This window comes from Arachis ipaensis, chromosome B10, assembly GCF_059453495.1.
Source record: "Arachis ipaensis isolate K30076 ecotype BB chromosome B10, ASM5945349v1, whole genome shotgun sequence".
NCBI lineage: Eukaryota > Viridiplantae > Streptophyta > Magnoliopsida > Fabales > Fabaceae > Arachis > Arachis ipaensis.
Window position 1 is genome coordinate 61,002,394 of NC_142435.1, and position 16,646 is coordinate 61,019,039.

Below are 16,646 nucleotides of genomic sequence, written 5' to 3' on the forward strand. Positions count from 1 at the left end.
AAAATATCCGCTCATCACTACCTGAAATCAATCAAAAGCCACAAAACTCAAAGTAGCATCTAACGAGACCTAATCCACTAGAAAACTCAATTAAAATTAACAAAATACCATGTAAATCATATAAAAAAGATACAAATGATGCTCACGCATCAGGCATAAGACGTTCAGATTTTAGGAGATTCTTGATTAGTTTTAAAGCGGTTATCAAAAGAATTTAAGTATACAAGTGAGGTGTTGAAAAATATTTGTCAGTAGCATGGGAATTGTTGGTCTTTGATAAAGAAAGGATCATGACGATTCAGAATTTCTCAAAATAAGAATCACTTTGTCGGTAGCATAGCTCAAACCGACAAGCAATCCTCTCAAATCAAAGTTTAGTTCTTTCAAATACAAAATTTATAAACCAAGAGTAACAAAACCTCGGGTCGTTATCCCTAGGAATGCAATTGAAGTGTCAAGCTCTTGGTTGTGGAGGCAAAAAGGGGTTTTTGTAATCAAAGAACAAAAGATTTAAAGAACTAAGAAATAAAAGAACTAAGAAATGGTCAAAATTGAAATCAATGCAATTAAAAAGGGAAAAGATCAAAACTAGTGAAAATGTTATAAATGCATGAAGAACCTTGACTTGGGAATGAGGATCCAAGGAATCCTATCATCGTCATAACCACAACTATGGCAACTATGATAAGTCAATCTCGCTTAGTCTACCCCTAACATCAAAGAGTAAGTTTAGCAAGCATAATTGACCTTGATCCATAAGTCCTAGCCAACTTACCAAATTAATTGGTAAAAAGCTAGCTTCAATGGAAACAAGAGTCAACTAACCACCTAAGAATTACCGCTAAATGTCGGACATTATCACTCTAGTATTCTAGGAACTCAAATCCCAAGCCAAGGTGTGAAAATCTACTCAAAATTGTGAAGTGACATTTTCACAAACACTTGGTGGGCATAAAACCAAAATATGAGAATTTGCAAAGGAAAATGAAAACTTTGACCAAAATATTCACAATATCCATAATTAACATTCAATCAAAATATAAAGGAAGCACAAAACACTAAATTCATCAATCAAAACTTTAAGAACTCAAAATTGCAAATATTAACAAAGTCCTTGAACCAAAAGGAAATGAAAGTAAGGATAATGTAATTAAACAAGGAAATTGAGAGTACTTACAATTAAAGAAGCAAAATCCAAGATCAAACTTGCTATAAAATGCTACAATCAAAACCCTAGGAGAGCATTTGTTATCTACAATACTCCTACTCCTAAGGATGATTTCTAAACTAAGGAAAAACTCAAACTAAAACCTAATGTAAGCTTGTAACAATGCCTGCCTTCATATGTGTTGATATCCCCTTTATATAGCACTCACATTCAGCATCAGACCTTCCCAAATTAGGCCAAAAGCCCCAAAAATCGTGGATCACGTGTTTCATTAATGAAACCACATGCAAGGACTTGTGCGTACACACAGATGTGTGCGTACACACACTTTGCTGAATGTTCACCTGTGCATACACACAGAGGGTTGTGCGCACGCACACATACTAATTCCTTCTTCTGCGTACGCACGCTTGCTTGTGCGCACGCGCACTTGACTGTGTGTGCTTTTCCTTGTTTTCTTCATGTGTTCTCCCTTGTACATGCTTTCTTCCACTCAAAAAATATATCACAGCGTCGAATGGCATGAAAATGGAATTAAAATCACTAATTTAAGCATAAAAATGCATGTTTTCACACTTAGGTCCAAATTGAAGAGATAACACAAAAGTATGCTATTTTGGTGCTTAAGTGTGAGTTTATGTGATGAAATCCATTCAAATCAAGCTAAAATATATCGTCAAATATGGATTCATCAATTCCCCCACACTTAAACAATAGCATGTCCTCATGCTAAACCAAACAAGGAGAATAATCAAAGGGGTAACCAACTTATTGAATGAAACTATCTATATGCATGCAAATATACTATATACTATCTATATCTATCTATCTATCTATAGTTCCTATTGATTTTGTGAAAGCAAACAATCAAATTCCCAATCAAGAGTATAGACATATAGGGCTAAGCAAAGAAGTAATTCAATGCAAACAAAATCTAAAGAATTAATTCAACTCATAAAAAATGAAGCAACTTGCATGAATACTTGATAAGAGAGGTGGAGACATAGAATTGAGTGATCGAACCCTCACTAGGTGTGTATGCACTCTAACCGCTCGGTGTTTAGGGTTTTAATCACTCAAGTCTCCTCTAATCATGTTTTCAAGGATTTGCATTTCATCTAACAATCAACAACATGTGATGCATGAATGTAATTATCATGAGGACTTCATAGGGTTGTAATGGGGCTAGGGTTAAGGTGGGATAGATATGGCTAAGTGGACTAATTCAATTGAATCCTTGATTAGTTTAAGTATCCAACTCAACCTTTATCAATCCAATAATAAAGAGTATGCAATCCTAACTTACCATCATCACACTATTTATACACATTCATGTATGCTCTTTCATTCACATCACATATGCATTCCTTATTCATTTCTTTTCTCTTTGGGGTTACTTTTGTCCCCTTTTGATTAATTTTTTTTAATCAAGATAAATGCATATGGTTTAATAGTTCATACATGAATGTGCCCATTTTCCAAAATTTTTCTTTCAATGCATACCCAAAATTTCTTTTCTACCAAAGTTCCTCCCAATAGTTCCCCTACACCTAAATGTATCACACTCCTCAACCTAAGCTAATCAAGGATACAATCCAAGGTAAATTATGGTTTTTCGCTTAAGGTTGTAATCTGGTAATGTTAAAAACAATGTGGGTAAATAAGGCTCAAAATGGTTAATAATGGTAGATGCAAAGGTAAGTCTATATGGGTTAGTGATTGATACAAGGATTTATACTGGTTCGAAATTGCACAAAATAATTCCATTGTTAGTATAGTCCAAACCAATAGTCAATCCTCAAATTAAATTAAATTTGGTTTTGTCACAAGTATAAACCCTAATGAAAATTAACTGAAGTATTTAGACTCCGGGTCGTCTCACAAGGATTGCAATGAAGTGGTCAATTATTGGCTATGAGAGAACAAGGGGGTTTGATTTATAAAAGGGGCAATAAAATAAAGGGGCAAGAATTTAAATGACAAGGAGAGTAAATCAAGCAAGTAACTAAAGAAAGAAAGTAATAAAGAGAGACATTCTTGGCAAGGAATTGAGAACATAGGCTTTTTATCCTAGTCATGCAATGATTAATTCATCTTATTTAGTTAACTCCAACAATGGAAGAAGGTATCATGTCATCTTCACATAGGGAGAATGTCAAACAAGACTAATTAATCATGTCACAATAATAAACAAGAATTTATCTTATTATGTCATTCCCGATGATGGAAGAAGGTATCATATTATCTTCACACTCGAAGAAAGTCTAATAAGCCTAGCTAATCTCAATCCAAATGTCCTAATCAACTCACTAAGTGAATTAGCAAGAGATTAGAGTTAACGGAAACAATACTAGCTAACAACTCTAGATCACCAACATGAGTTGGGTATTCATGACTCAAGATTACTTAATTACTCTTTCCAAGCCAAGAATGCTCAAATTCTACTCTAAAGTCCAACCAAGCATTTTATCAAACACTTGGTGGGTATAAAGGGAAAGTGATAAATAGTCATCTTATGCTAGTTTCACAAACATTTTTCATTTGTTTCATTAGGTTTTATGCACTTTCTTGCATAATAAGTAAGTGGTTGGAGTGGAATTTCATGATTTATTTGATCCAATCAAACATCATTTATTTTATACAAATCATGAGATTTATGCAAGAATTAAGTGATTATTATAAATGATGCAAATTCTTGTGATCTTGGTGAGACTTTGATTTCTTGTTTGGTTGATTTTAGGTGAAAAAAAAATGAAGAGAAGAATAAGTATTGCAGTATAATGTTGCGTGCAAAAAACAAATGCCACGCTCACTTGCGACGCGTATGGGATGCTTACGCGCCAGGCAACAAAATTTAAAGATCCACGCGTACGCGTGAATGACGTATACGCATGATAGTGGTTAGCGCTCGTTTTCAAAAAGAGCGCTACATTTACTTACTCAGCATTTTCGGGCATGTTCAAAATTCGGAGGCAAAGTTTTGCAAACGCGTGCACGCGTGCTTGACGCGCACGTGTCAATGGAGCACCTGGACAAAGCATGCTCACGCGTCGGTGGCGCTAAAGCCTGAATTGGAGATTTAGCTACCCACGCGCACGTGCAGAGGACGCGCACGTGTGGGCAGCGCTAACTAACCTAACGTAGCCCTCACTAAGTTAACGTACTAAAGGCGCGTACGCGTGATCATGGCGCGCAAGCGTGTTTGGAGCTGAAGATTGATGGTGACGCATACACGTACATCATGCATATGCATCGATAAGCTGAAATCGAAAAAGGACACGCACGCGTCAGGGACACGCACGCGTGGATGAATGAACGCTGCACTCACTTAGAGAACGCAACGTTCCACTGGGAGCTACAACCAAGTGAATTTTTGATCCACTACTTCAAAGGCCAAAAAGCCCACTCCAAGTACTGGAAACCATAATTGGAAAGTGTATAAATAGCTAGAAATTTGATTTCATAGGGAGCTCTTTTTTAGTTTTCATTTTGGAATTTGAGAATTGAGATCAGATCTACATTTTCTTTTCCGTTTTGCTTTCTCTTTTTTGCAATTGTTACTTTCTATTTTGGGTCTGAGTTTTAGGATTGAAGAATTCTGCTGAATCTCTTCATCTGAGAATCACACTTTACTTTTCCTTTCATAGTTCTAAGAATTGGAGATCTAATCTTAAGTTTCTTCTTCTGCAATTTCTTTTCTGTTTTGTTAAGAGAGCAATTGAGATTTTAGTTTCCTTTCTGTTTTATCTTTCTTCTGCAATTGCCAATTTCTTTTTCAAGACTTTAAAGTTGATTTGAGTTTTCATTCTGCTCTAATTCTTCTGCAATTTTACTTTCCTATTTTGATCCTAAATTCCTGATTTAAATTCTGTCATCTGAGATTTCTTTAGCTTATTGCACTTTACATTTTTCCAGTTTTCTCTTAATTTCCAGCACCCAAACCCCTTTACATCTTCATGCAATTTAAGTTTCCTTGTAATTTAGATTCAGCAATTTAAATTACTTGCACTTTAAATTTCAGTTATTTACTTTTCTTGCAATTTAAGTTTCAGCTCTTTTAATTTCTTACACCTTAAGTTTCTGCAATTTACTTCTTCTGCAATTTAAGATTCTGCCAAATTACTTTCTGGGCTTTATTTTCCTTGCAATTTCACTCTGTTAGCAAAATTTCACTAAATTCATCAAATATTCGCTTAACTGAATTCATCACCATACTAAAGTTGCTCAATCCATCAATCCCTGTGGGATCGACCTCACTCTTGTGAGTTATTACTACTTGATGTGTCCCGGTACACTTGTTGGTGAGTTTGTGCGGAATTGTTTTTCTCTCATCAAGTTTTTGGCACCTTGCTAGGGATTGATTTAGATTGACAATGGTTAAATAAGTGATAGTCTAGATTAAGCACTTTTTTCTTTATTTTTGATAATCATTTGAACTGTTTGAGATTTTGTTTCAACTAACCTTAACCACACTCTATCAGTAGAGTGTTTCATTTTAGTTTTTCTGGTGTTGTTTATGTTGTATGCCAGGGGGAAGAAGAGGTGGATCCACCTCTTTTGATTCTGAACCAGAGAGGACATTTCTGAGATTGAGAAGAGAAGCAAGAGGGAAGGAAGTTATTAGAGAAGGAGAATCAGAAGAAGAGGATCAAGAGATGGAGGATAACATCCCAAATCCACCTGAGGATGTGGCTAACAACAATGGCCAACCTCAGAGAAGAGTTTTAGCCTCCTACACTATCCCTAACCCAAGAAATTGTGGGAGCAGTGTCTTAACCCCCAATGTCCAGGCTAATAACTTCGAACTCAAACCTCAATTGATTAATATGGTTCAGAATAATTGTCAATATGGAGGAAGTGCGGCTGGGGATCCAAACCAACACCTCTCTGTGTTTCTGAGAATTTGTGACACTATCAAAACCAATGGAGTCCACCCTGACATCTATAAACTCTTGTTATTCCCATTTTTATTGAGAGACAAAGCCACACATTGGTTAGAAACCTTCCCTAAAGAAAGCATCACCAATTGGGATGATTTGGTTAGCAAATTTCTAGCCAAATTCTATCAACCTCAAAGAGTCATTAAGCTAAAAACTGATGGTCAAACCTTCAGACAATAAGAAGGAGAATCATTGTATGAAGCTTGAGAGAGGTATAAAGCTTTGATCAGAAGGTGTCCAGAAGGAATGTTCAGTGAATGGGTAGAGTTACAGAATTTCTATGAAGGCTTGTCCTTGCCTTCGAGGAAGGCTTTGGATTATTCATCAGGAGGATCTTCACAAATGATGAAAACTGCTCAAGAGGCACATGATCTTATAGACATGGTGGCCAACAATGAGTACTTCTACTCCTCTGAAAGGCAAGCAGCTCCAAAGAAAAGGTGTATTTGAACTTGAAGGAGTTGACACAATATTGGCTCAGAATAAACTTATGCACCAACAACTTCAACAGCAAATTGAAATGATGACAAAAAGGATGGATGGATTACAACTTGCAGCAGTGAGCACAAGTAACCAACCACCAGTGGTGTGGGGACAGCAGGAGGAAAGCTATGAAGAATAGTAGCCTGAACAAGTGCAGTACATGTAACTCCAACTCATGTAACTCCCGCACAAACCACCAAAACCATCAGCAAACCAATCAAAACCCATACAGAAAACCACAAAACAATTACCCGAATTCTAACTTCTATCCACCCCACAACCCATCGACTAACCAAAATAATTTCCACCAACCATGCTTATCTCACACTCAACCAACAGCACCCCAAGAATCTCAAAGAATCTCCAACTTGGAGATGATGATGGAGAAAATGATCAAACATCAAGAATTGGCCAACAAGAACCATGAAGCTTCACTAAGGAATTTGGAGAGATAAATTGGACAATTGTCCAAACAAACAGCAGCTGAGAGACCAACCAATGCACTTCCAAGTGACACCATTCCCAACCCCAAGGAAGAATGTAAAGCAATTCAACATAGGAGTGGAAAGACATTGGAGAATGACAAATAAGCTAATAAGAAGCCAGCAAATGATGATCAGGCTAAGAGCAAGGAAGAAGTGGCAGCAGAGGAAAAAGGTCAAGAGAATTCCAAGAAGAAAGAGGATAAGCCACAAGCCTCAGAAAAGGGAAAACAAGTCATGATAGAGCCTCCACAAGAACAAAGGAAGGAAGTTAAACATTACATCCCTCTTCTGCCATACCCTCAAAGATTGCAAAGAGAGCTCAAGGATCAACAGTTTCCCAAATTTCTGGAAGTTTTTAGGAAGCTGGAAATCAACATCCCACTTGCTAAAGCATTGGAACAGATGCCTCTATATGCTAAATTCCTCAAGGAGCTCATCAACAAAAAGAGAAGCTGGAATGAAAAAGAAACGGAATTCTTAACCCAAGAGTGTAGTGCAGTAATCCAAAAAGGCCTCCCACCAAAACCCAAGGATCCTGGGAGTTTCTTTCTGTCTAGCACCGTTGGCAATATATTCATTGATAAGGCATTATGTGATCTAGGATCAAGTATCAATATAATGCCCTTATCTATGATGAGAAAGTTGTCCATAGAAGAAGTGAAACTGGTATGCGAAATTGTTACTCTGAGGTTGTAAAATTTGTTGTTCGTTCTCTCCCTGGCAATGGCGCCAACAACTGGTACACAATACCATGGTCCAAACATAACTTCACAACTTCGCACAACTAACCAGCAAGTGCACTGGGTCGTCCAAGTAATAAAACCTTACGTGAGTAAAGGTCGATCCCACGGAGATTGTTGGTATGAAGCAAGCTATGGTCATCTTGTAAATCTCAGTCAGGTGGATATCAAATGGTTATAGTATTTTCGAAGAATAATAATAAATAAACAGAAAATAAAGATAGAAATACTTATGTAATTCATTGGTGAGAATTTCAGATAAGCGTATAGAGATGCTTTCGTTCCTCTGAATCTCTGCCTTCCCACTGTCTTCATCCAATCAGTCTTACTCCTTTCCATGGCTGGCTTTATGCAAGGGCATCACCGTTGTCAATGGCTACTTTTCATCCTCTCTGTGAAAATGGTCCGATGCACTGTCACTGCATGGCTAATCATCTGGAGGCATCGCCGTTGTCAATGGCTGCATCCCATCCTCTCTGTGAAAATGGTCCGATGCGCTGTCACTGCATGGCTAATCATCTGGGGGTTCTCGATCATACTGGAATAGGATTTACTATCCTTTTGCGTCTGTCACTACGCCCAGCACTCGTGAGTTTGAAGTTCGTCACAGTCATTCAATCCCTGAATCCTACTCGGAATACCACAGACAAGGTTTAGACTTTCCGGATTCTCATGAATGCCGCCATCAATCTAGCTTATACCACGAAGATTCTGATTAAGAGATCCAAGAGATATTCATTTAATCTAAGGTGGAACGGAAGTGGTTGTCAGGCACGCATTCGTAGGGGAATGATGATGATTGTCACGTTCATCACATTCATATTGAAGTGGAATGAATATCTTAGAAGAGAAATAAGTTGAATTGAATAGAAAAATAGTAGTACTTTGCATTAATTCGTGAGGAACAGCAGAGCTCCACACCTTAATCTATGGAGTGCAGAAACTCTACCGTTGAAAAATACATAAGTGAATATAGGGTAAGCATGGCCGAGTGGCCAGCCTCCTATGGAGGTCTAGAGATCTAAAAATGATCAAAAGATGAAAATACAATAGTAAAAAGTCCTATTTATACTAAACTAGTTACTAGGGTTTACAAAAGTAAGTAATTGATGCATAAATCCACTTCTGGGGCCCACTTGGTGTGTGCTTGGGCTGAGCTTGAAGTTTACACGTGGAGAGGTCATTCTTGGAGTTGAAAGCTAGTTTGTAACGTGTTTCTGGCATTCAACTCTGGCTTGTGACGTGTTTCTGGTGTTTAACTCCAGATTGCAGCATAGAACTTCCATTCAACGCCCTTTTGCGTCATCTAAACTCGGCCAAAGTATGGACTATTATAGATTGCTGGAAAGCCATGGATGTCTACTTTCGAACGCAATTAGAAGCGCGCCATTTTGAGTTTTGTAGCTCCAGAAAATCCACTTTGAGCGCAGGAAGGTCAGAATCCAACAGCATCAGTAGTCCTTCTTCTACCTCTGAATCTGATTTTTGCTCAAGTCCCTCAATTTCAGCCAGAAAATACCTGAAATCACAGAAATACACACAAACTCATAGTAAAGTCTAGAAATGTGAATTTAACATAAAAACCAATGAAAACATTCCTAAAATTAACTAGATCCTACTAAAAACATACTAAAAACAATGCCAAAAAGCGTATAAATTATCCGCTCATCACAATACAAAACTTAAATTGTTGCTTGTCTCTAAGCAACTGAAAATCAAATAGGATAAAAAGAAGAGAATATACTATAAATTCCAAACTATCAATGAAACATAGCTCCAATCAGATGAGCAGGACTTGTAGCTTTTTGCCTCTTGAATAGTTTTGGCATCTCACTTTATCCATTGAAGTCCAGAATGATTGGCATCTATAGGAACTCAGAGTTCAGATAGTGTTATTGATTCTCCTAGTTCAGTATGTTGATTCTTGAACACAGCTACTTTATGAGTCTTGGCCGTGGCCCTAAGCACTTTGTTTTCCAGTATTACCACCGGATACATATTTGCCACAGACACATAATTGGGTGAACCTTTTCAGATTGTGACTCAACTTTGCTAAAGTCCCCAATTAAAGGTGTCCAGGGTTCTTAAGCACACTCTTCTTTTGCTTTGGACCTTGACTTTAACCGCTCAGTCTCAAGTTTTCACTTGACACCTTCATGCCACAAGCACATGGTTAGGGACAGCTTGGTTTAGCCGCTTAGGCCAGGATTTTATTCCTTTAGGCCCTCCTATCCACTGATGCTCAAAGCCTTGGATCCTTTTTATTTACCCTTGCCTTTTGGTTTTAAGGGCTACTGGCTTTTTGCTCTTGCCTTTTGGTTTTAAGAGCTTTTGGCTTTTTCTGCTTGCTTTTTCTTTTCCTTTCTATTTTTTTTTCGCTATTTTTTTTTCTTTTCTATTTTTTTCTACAAGCTTTTGTATTCACTGCTTTTTCTTGCTTCAAGAATCATTTTTATGATTTTTCAGATTATCAAATAACATGTCTCCTGTTCATCATTCTTTCAAGAGCCAACATATTTAACATTCTTAAACAACAACTTCAAAAGACATATGCACTGTTCAAGCATTCATTCAGAAAACAAAAAGTATTGTCTCCACATCAAAATAATTAAACTAAGTTCAAGGATAAATTCGAAACTCATGTACTTCTTGTTCTTTTGAATTAAAACATTTTTCATTTAAGAGAGGTGATGGATACATATTCACTACTTTAAGGCATAGACATTTAGACATTAATGATCATGTAATAAAGACACAAACATAGATAAACATTTAACATAAGAAAATGAAAAACAGAAAGTTTAAGAAAAAGGAATGAGTCCACCTTAGTGATGGTGGTGTTTTCTCCTTGAGGAACCAATGATGTCCTTGAGCTCTTCTATGTCTCTTCCTTGTCTCTGTTGCTTGATCCCTAGTGATTTTGGTGCTCCTATCCTTATTTGCTCCCAATAATTGTGTGGGGGAAAATGTATCCCCTTAGGTATCTCAGGGATCTCTTGATTTGCAGTCAAATGTTCTACCACTGAGCTATAGATCCTTTACATGAATCTCTCCATCTCCCATGACTTGGAGGTGGAAGCTTTTGTCTTCCCTTTTCTTTTCTCTTTTTTTTTTTTGAGGTTTCTCTGGCCTTAGGTGCCATCAATGGTTATGGAAAAGCAAAATAAGCAATGCTTTTACCACACCAAACTTAGAATGTTGCTCGCCCTCGAGCAGGAGAAGAAAGAATGGATGAAGAAGAAGATGTGGGAGAAACTAAGATTATGAGGAGGGAAGGTGGGGATCCTGTGGGATCCACAGATCTTGAGATGATCCTGTGAGGTTCACAGATCTTGAGGTGTCAAGGATTTACATCCCTGCACCAATTAGGCATGTAAAATGCCTTTGCATGCAATTATGGCGTTTAAACGCCGAACTGATGCTTGTTCTGGGCGTTCAACACCCAGATGCAGCTTATTTCTGGCGTTGAACGCCAGCTTCAGGCTTGTTTCTGGCGTTCAGCGCCAGCTCCATGCTCTGTTCTGGCGTTAAACGCCAGCCAGATGCTCCTTACTGGCGTTTGAACGCCAGTGAACTCCTCCTCCAGGGTGTGCTATTTTTTTATGTTGTTTTTGATTTTTCTTCAATTTTTTCAGTTGTTTTTGTGACTCCACATGATCATGAACCTATGAAGACATATAACTAATAAAAAATATAATTAAATAAAAATTGGGTTGCCTCCCAACAAGCGCTTCTTTAATGTCAATAGCTTGATAGTGGGCTCTCATGGAGCCTCACAGATGTTCAGAGCATTTATGAGACTTCCCAACACCAAACTTAGAGTTTGGATATGGGAGATCAACACCAAACTTAGAGTTTGGTTGTGGCCTCCCAACACCAAACTTAGAGTTTGACTATGGGGGCTCTGGTTGACTCTGTTTTGAGAGAAGCTTACTGTGCCTCTTTTCTATGTTTACAGAAGGATGTCCTTGAGTTTTAAACTCAAGGGAGTCCTCATTCAACTGAAGGACTAGTTCACCTCTGTCAACATTAATCACAGCTTTTGCTGTGGCTAGGAAGGGTCTTCCAAGGATGATGGATTCATCCTCATCCTTTCCAGTATCTAGGATTATGAAATCAGCAGGGATGTAAAGACCTTCAACCTTTACTAACATGTCCTCTACTTGTCCATAAGCCTATTTTCTGGAATTGTCTGTCATCTCTAATGAGATTTTAGCAACTTGTACCTCAAAGATTCCCAGTTTCTCCATTACAGAGAGTGTCATGAGGTTTATTCCTAACCCAAGGTCACATAGAGCCTTCTCAAAGGTTATGGTGCCTATGGTACAAGGTATTAGGAACTTTCCAGGATCTTGTTTCTTCTGAGGCAATCTCAGTTGATCCAATGCATTTAGTTCATTGGTGAATAGGGGAGGTTCATCTCCCCAAGTCTCATTACCAAATAAATTGGCATTCAGCTTCATGATTGCACCAAGGAACTTGGCAACTTGCTCTTCAGTAACATCCTCATTCTCTTCTGAAGAGGAATACTCATCAGAGCTCATGAAGGGCGTAAGGAGGTTTAATGGAATCTCTATGGTCTCTAGATGAGCCTCCGAGTCCTTTGGTTCCTCAAAGGAGAACTCCTTATTGATCACTGGACGTCCCAGGAGGTCTTCCTCACTGGGATTCACGTCCTCCCCTTCCTTCTTGGATTCGGCCATGATGGTTATGTCAATGGCCTTGCACTCTCCTTTTGGATTTTCTTCTGTATTGCTTGGGAGAGTACTAGGAGGGGTTTCAGTGATTCTTTTACTCAGCTGTCCCACTTGTGCCTCTAATTTCTAATGGAGGACCATGTTTCATTCAGGAAACTCACAGTGGTCTTAGATAGATCAGAGACTAAGTTTGCTAAATTAGAGGTATTTTGTTCAGAATTCTCTGTCTGTTGCTGAGTGGATGATGGAAAAGGCTTGCTATTGCTAAACCTGTTTCTTCCACCATTATTAAAGCCTTGTTGAGGCTTTTGTTGATCCTTCCATGAGAGATTTGGGTGATTTCTCCATGAGGGATTATAGGTGTTTCCATATGGTTCACCCATGTAATTCACCTCTGCTATTGCAGGGTTCTCAGGATCATAAGCTTCTTCTTCAGAAGATGCCTCTTGAGTACTGTTGGATGCAGCTTGCATTCCATTCAGACTCTGAGAAATCATATTGACCTGCTGAGTCAATATTTTATTCTGAGCCAATATGGCATTCAGAGTATCAATTTCAAGAACTCCCTTCTTCTGAGGCGTCCCATTACTCACAGGATTCCTCTCAGAAGTGTACATAAACTGGTTGTTAGCAACCATGTCAATGAGTTCTTGAGCTTCTGTAGGCATTTTCTTTAGGTGAATGGATCCACCTGCAGAAGTATCCAATGACATCTTAGCTAATTCAGATAGACCATCATAGAATATATCCAGGATGGTCCATTCTGAAAGCATGTCAGGAGGACACTTTTTGGTCAGTTGCTTGTATCTCTCCCAAGCTTTATAAAGGGATTCACCTTCCTTCTGTCTGAAGGTTTGAACATCGACTCTAAGCTTACTCAGCCTTTGAGGAGGAAAGAACTTGGCTAAGAAAGTCGTGACCAGCTTATCTCAAGAGTTCAGGCTATCTTTGGGTTGAGAGTCCAACCACACTTTAGCTCTGTCTCTTACAGCAAACGGGAAAAGCATGTGCCTGTAGACTTCAGGATCTACTCCATTAGTCTTAACAGTATCACAGATCTACAAGAATTCAGTTAAGAACTGAAAAGGGTCTTCAGATGGAAGTCCATGAAACTTGCAGTTTTGCTGCATCAGAGAAACTAATTGAGGTTTCAGCTCAAAACTGTTTGCTCCAATGGTGGGGATGGAGATGCTTCTTCCATGTAAATTGGAATTAGGTGCAGTAAAGTCATCAAGCATCCTCCTTGCATTATTATTATTTTTGGCTGCCATCTCCTCTTCCTGTTCAAAAATTTCTGTAAGGTTATCTCTGGATTGTTGTATTTTAGCTTCTCTTAGTTTCCTCTTCAGAGTCCTTTCAGGTTCAGGGTCTGCTTCAACAAGAATGTTCTTGTCCTTGCTCCTGCTCATATGAAAAAGAGGAAACAGAAAAATAATAATAATAGGGATCCTTTTTACCCTGGTATAGAGGTTCCCCTGTGTGAGTAGAAGAAGAAAAGAATGTAATGTAAAGAAGGGAAGAAGAGAAAATTCGAACACAGATGGAAGAGGGGGTTCGAATTTGGGTGAGAGGAAGTGTTAGTAGATGAATAAATAAATAGAAGGAGATGAGAGAGAAAGAGGATTTTTGAAAATAAAGTTTTGAAAAGGGGTTAGTGATTTTCGAAAATTAGGAAAAAATTAAAATTAAAATTAAAAATTGCAACAATTAGTTAATTAAAAAGAATTTTTGAAAAAGAGGGAAGAGATTTTCGAAAATTAGAGGGAGAGAGTTAGTTAGGTAGTTTTGAAAGAGATAAGAAACAAACAAAAGGTTAATTAGTTAGTTGAAACAAATTTGAAAATCAATTTTGAAAAGATAAGAAGATAAGAAGTTAGAAAAGATATTTTAAAATCAAATTTTTGAAAAAGATATGTTTTAAAAAGATATGATTAAAAAGATATGAAAAAAAAGATATTTTTGAAAAGATATGATTGAAATTAGTTTTGAAAAAGATTTGATTTTTAAAATCACAATTAATGACTTGATTCACAAGAAATCACAAGATATGATTGTAGAACTTAAAGTTTGAATCTTTCTTAACAAGTAAGTAACAAACTTGAAATTTTTGAATCAAATTGTTGAGGATATTTTCGAAAATTATGAGATAAAATAAGATAAAAAAAATTTTTTTGAAAAATATTTTTATAATTTTCAAAAATAAATAAGAAAAATGAAAAAGATTTGATTTTTGAAAAAGATTTTGAAAAGATAAGATTTTTAAATTGAAAATTTGATTTGACTCATAAGAAACAATTGAATTTTAAAAATTTTTTAAAAAGTCAATCCAAATTTTCGAAATTTATGAGAGAAAAAAGGAAAGATATTTTTTTGATTTTTGAATTTTTAATGATGAGAGAGAAAAACATAAAAAATTACTCACAACACGAAAATTATGAATCAAAACACATGATGCATGCAAGAACACTATGAATGTCAAGATGAACACCAAGAACACTTTGAAGATCATGATGAACATCAAAAACATATTTTTGAAAAATCTTTTATGCAAAGAAAACATGCAAGACACCAAACTTAGAAATTTTTCATGTATAGACACTACGAATGCAAGAATGCATATGAAAAATAAGAAAAGACACAAAACAAGAAAATATGAAGATCAAACAAGAAGACTGGCCAAGAACAACTTGAAGATCATGAAGAACACTATGAGTGCATGAATTTTCGAAAAATGCATAAATTTTTAGAAAAAATGCAATTGACACCAAACTTGAAATTGACTCAAGACTCAAACAAGAAACACAAAATATTTTTTATTTTTATGATTTTATGATTTTTTTTTAGATTCTTTTGAAAATTAATGTGAAAAAGAAAAATAAGGATTCCAAAATTTTTAAGAAGAATTCCAGGAATCTTTCAATATTAGCCCAAAGCTCCAATCAAAGTGTTGGACATGGCTTAATAGCCAGCCAGCTTTAGGATATAAATCAGGCATGCAACAGCTGATATTCAAATTAGCTTGCCTCTATGCTGATGGTTGGAAGCCCCTATCCAAAAGAATTAGACCTGACCTTACAGTCAGCCAGGCTTCAACATGCTTCATGAAACACTAGAATTTATTCTTAAAAATTTAGAATAATTTTCGAAAACAGATGAGAAATTTTTGAAAGATTTTTGAAAAATTTTTTTGAAAATAAAACAAAAAGAAAAGTAGCTAATCTGAGCAACGGCAACGGCGCCAAAAACTTGGTGTTTTTGCCGGACCAACTTGGCACTGGTGTTACCAGACCAAAACTTGCCAAAAACTCAAACAATCCCCGGCAACGGTGCCAAAAACATGGTATGCGAAATTGTTACTCTGAGGTTGTAAAATTTGTTGTTCGTTCTCTCCTTGGCAATGGCGCCAATAACTGGTGCACAATACCATGGTCCAAACATAACTTCACAACTTCGGACAACTAACCAGCAAGTGCACTGGGTCATCCAAGTAATAAAACCTTACGTGAGTAAGGGTCGATCCCACGGAGATTATTGGTATGAAGCAAGCTATGGAAATCTTGTAAATCTCAGTCAGGCGGATATCAAATGGTTATAGTATTTTCGAAGAATAATAATAAATAAACAGAAAATAAAGATAGAAATACTTATGTAATTCATTGGTGAGAATTTCAGATAAGCATATAGAGATGCTTTCGTTCCTCTGAATCTCTACTTTCCCACTGTCTTCATCCAATCAGTCTTACTCCTTTCCATGGCTGGCTTTAAGTAAGGGCATCACCGTTGTCAATGGCTACTTTTCATCCTCTCTGTGAAAATGGTCCGATGCGCTGTCACTGCATGGTCATCTGGAGGCATCACCGTTGTCAATGGCTGCATCCCATCCTCTCTGTGAAAATGGTCCGATGCGCTGTCACTGCATGGCTAATCATCTGGAGGTTCTCGATCATACTGGAATAGGATTTACTATCCTTTTGCGTCGGTCAATACGCCCAGCACTCGCGAGTTTGAAGTTCGTCACAGTCATTCAATCCCTGAATCCTACTTGGAATACCACAGACAAGGTTTAGACTTTCCAGATTCTGATGAATGCCGCCATCAATCTAGTTTATACCACGAAGATTCTGATTAAGAGA

At 37.2% G+C, this 16,646-nt stretch overlaps 1 non-coding gene across 1 annotated transcript; it reads left to right on the forward strand.

Moving 5' to 3' along the window:
• The first annotated feature begins 13,280 nt into the window (after positions 1-13,280).
• On the forward strand, positions 13,281-13,388 carry LOC148580243 (small nucleolar RNA R71). The gene has a single exon (XR_015895557.1). It is a non-coding gene; the product is annotated as a small nucleolar RNA R71 (small nucleolar RNA).
• The last annotated feature ends 3,258 nt before the right edge of the window (positions 13,389-16,646 follow it).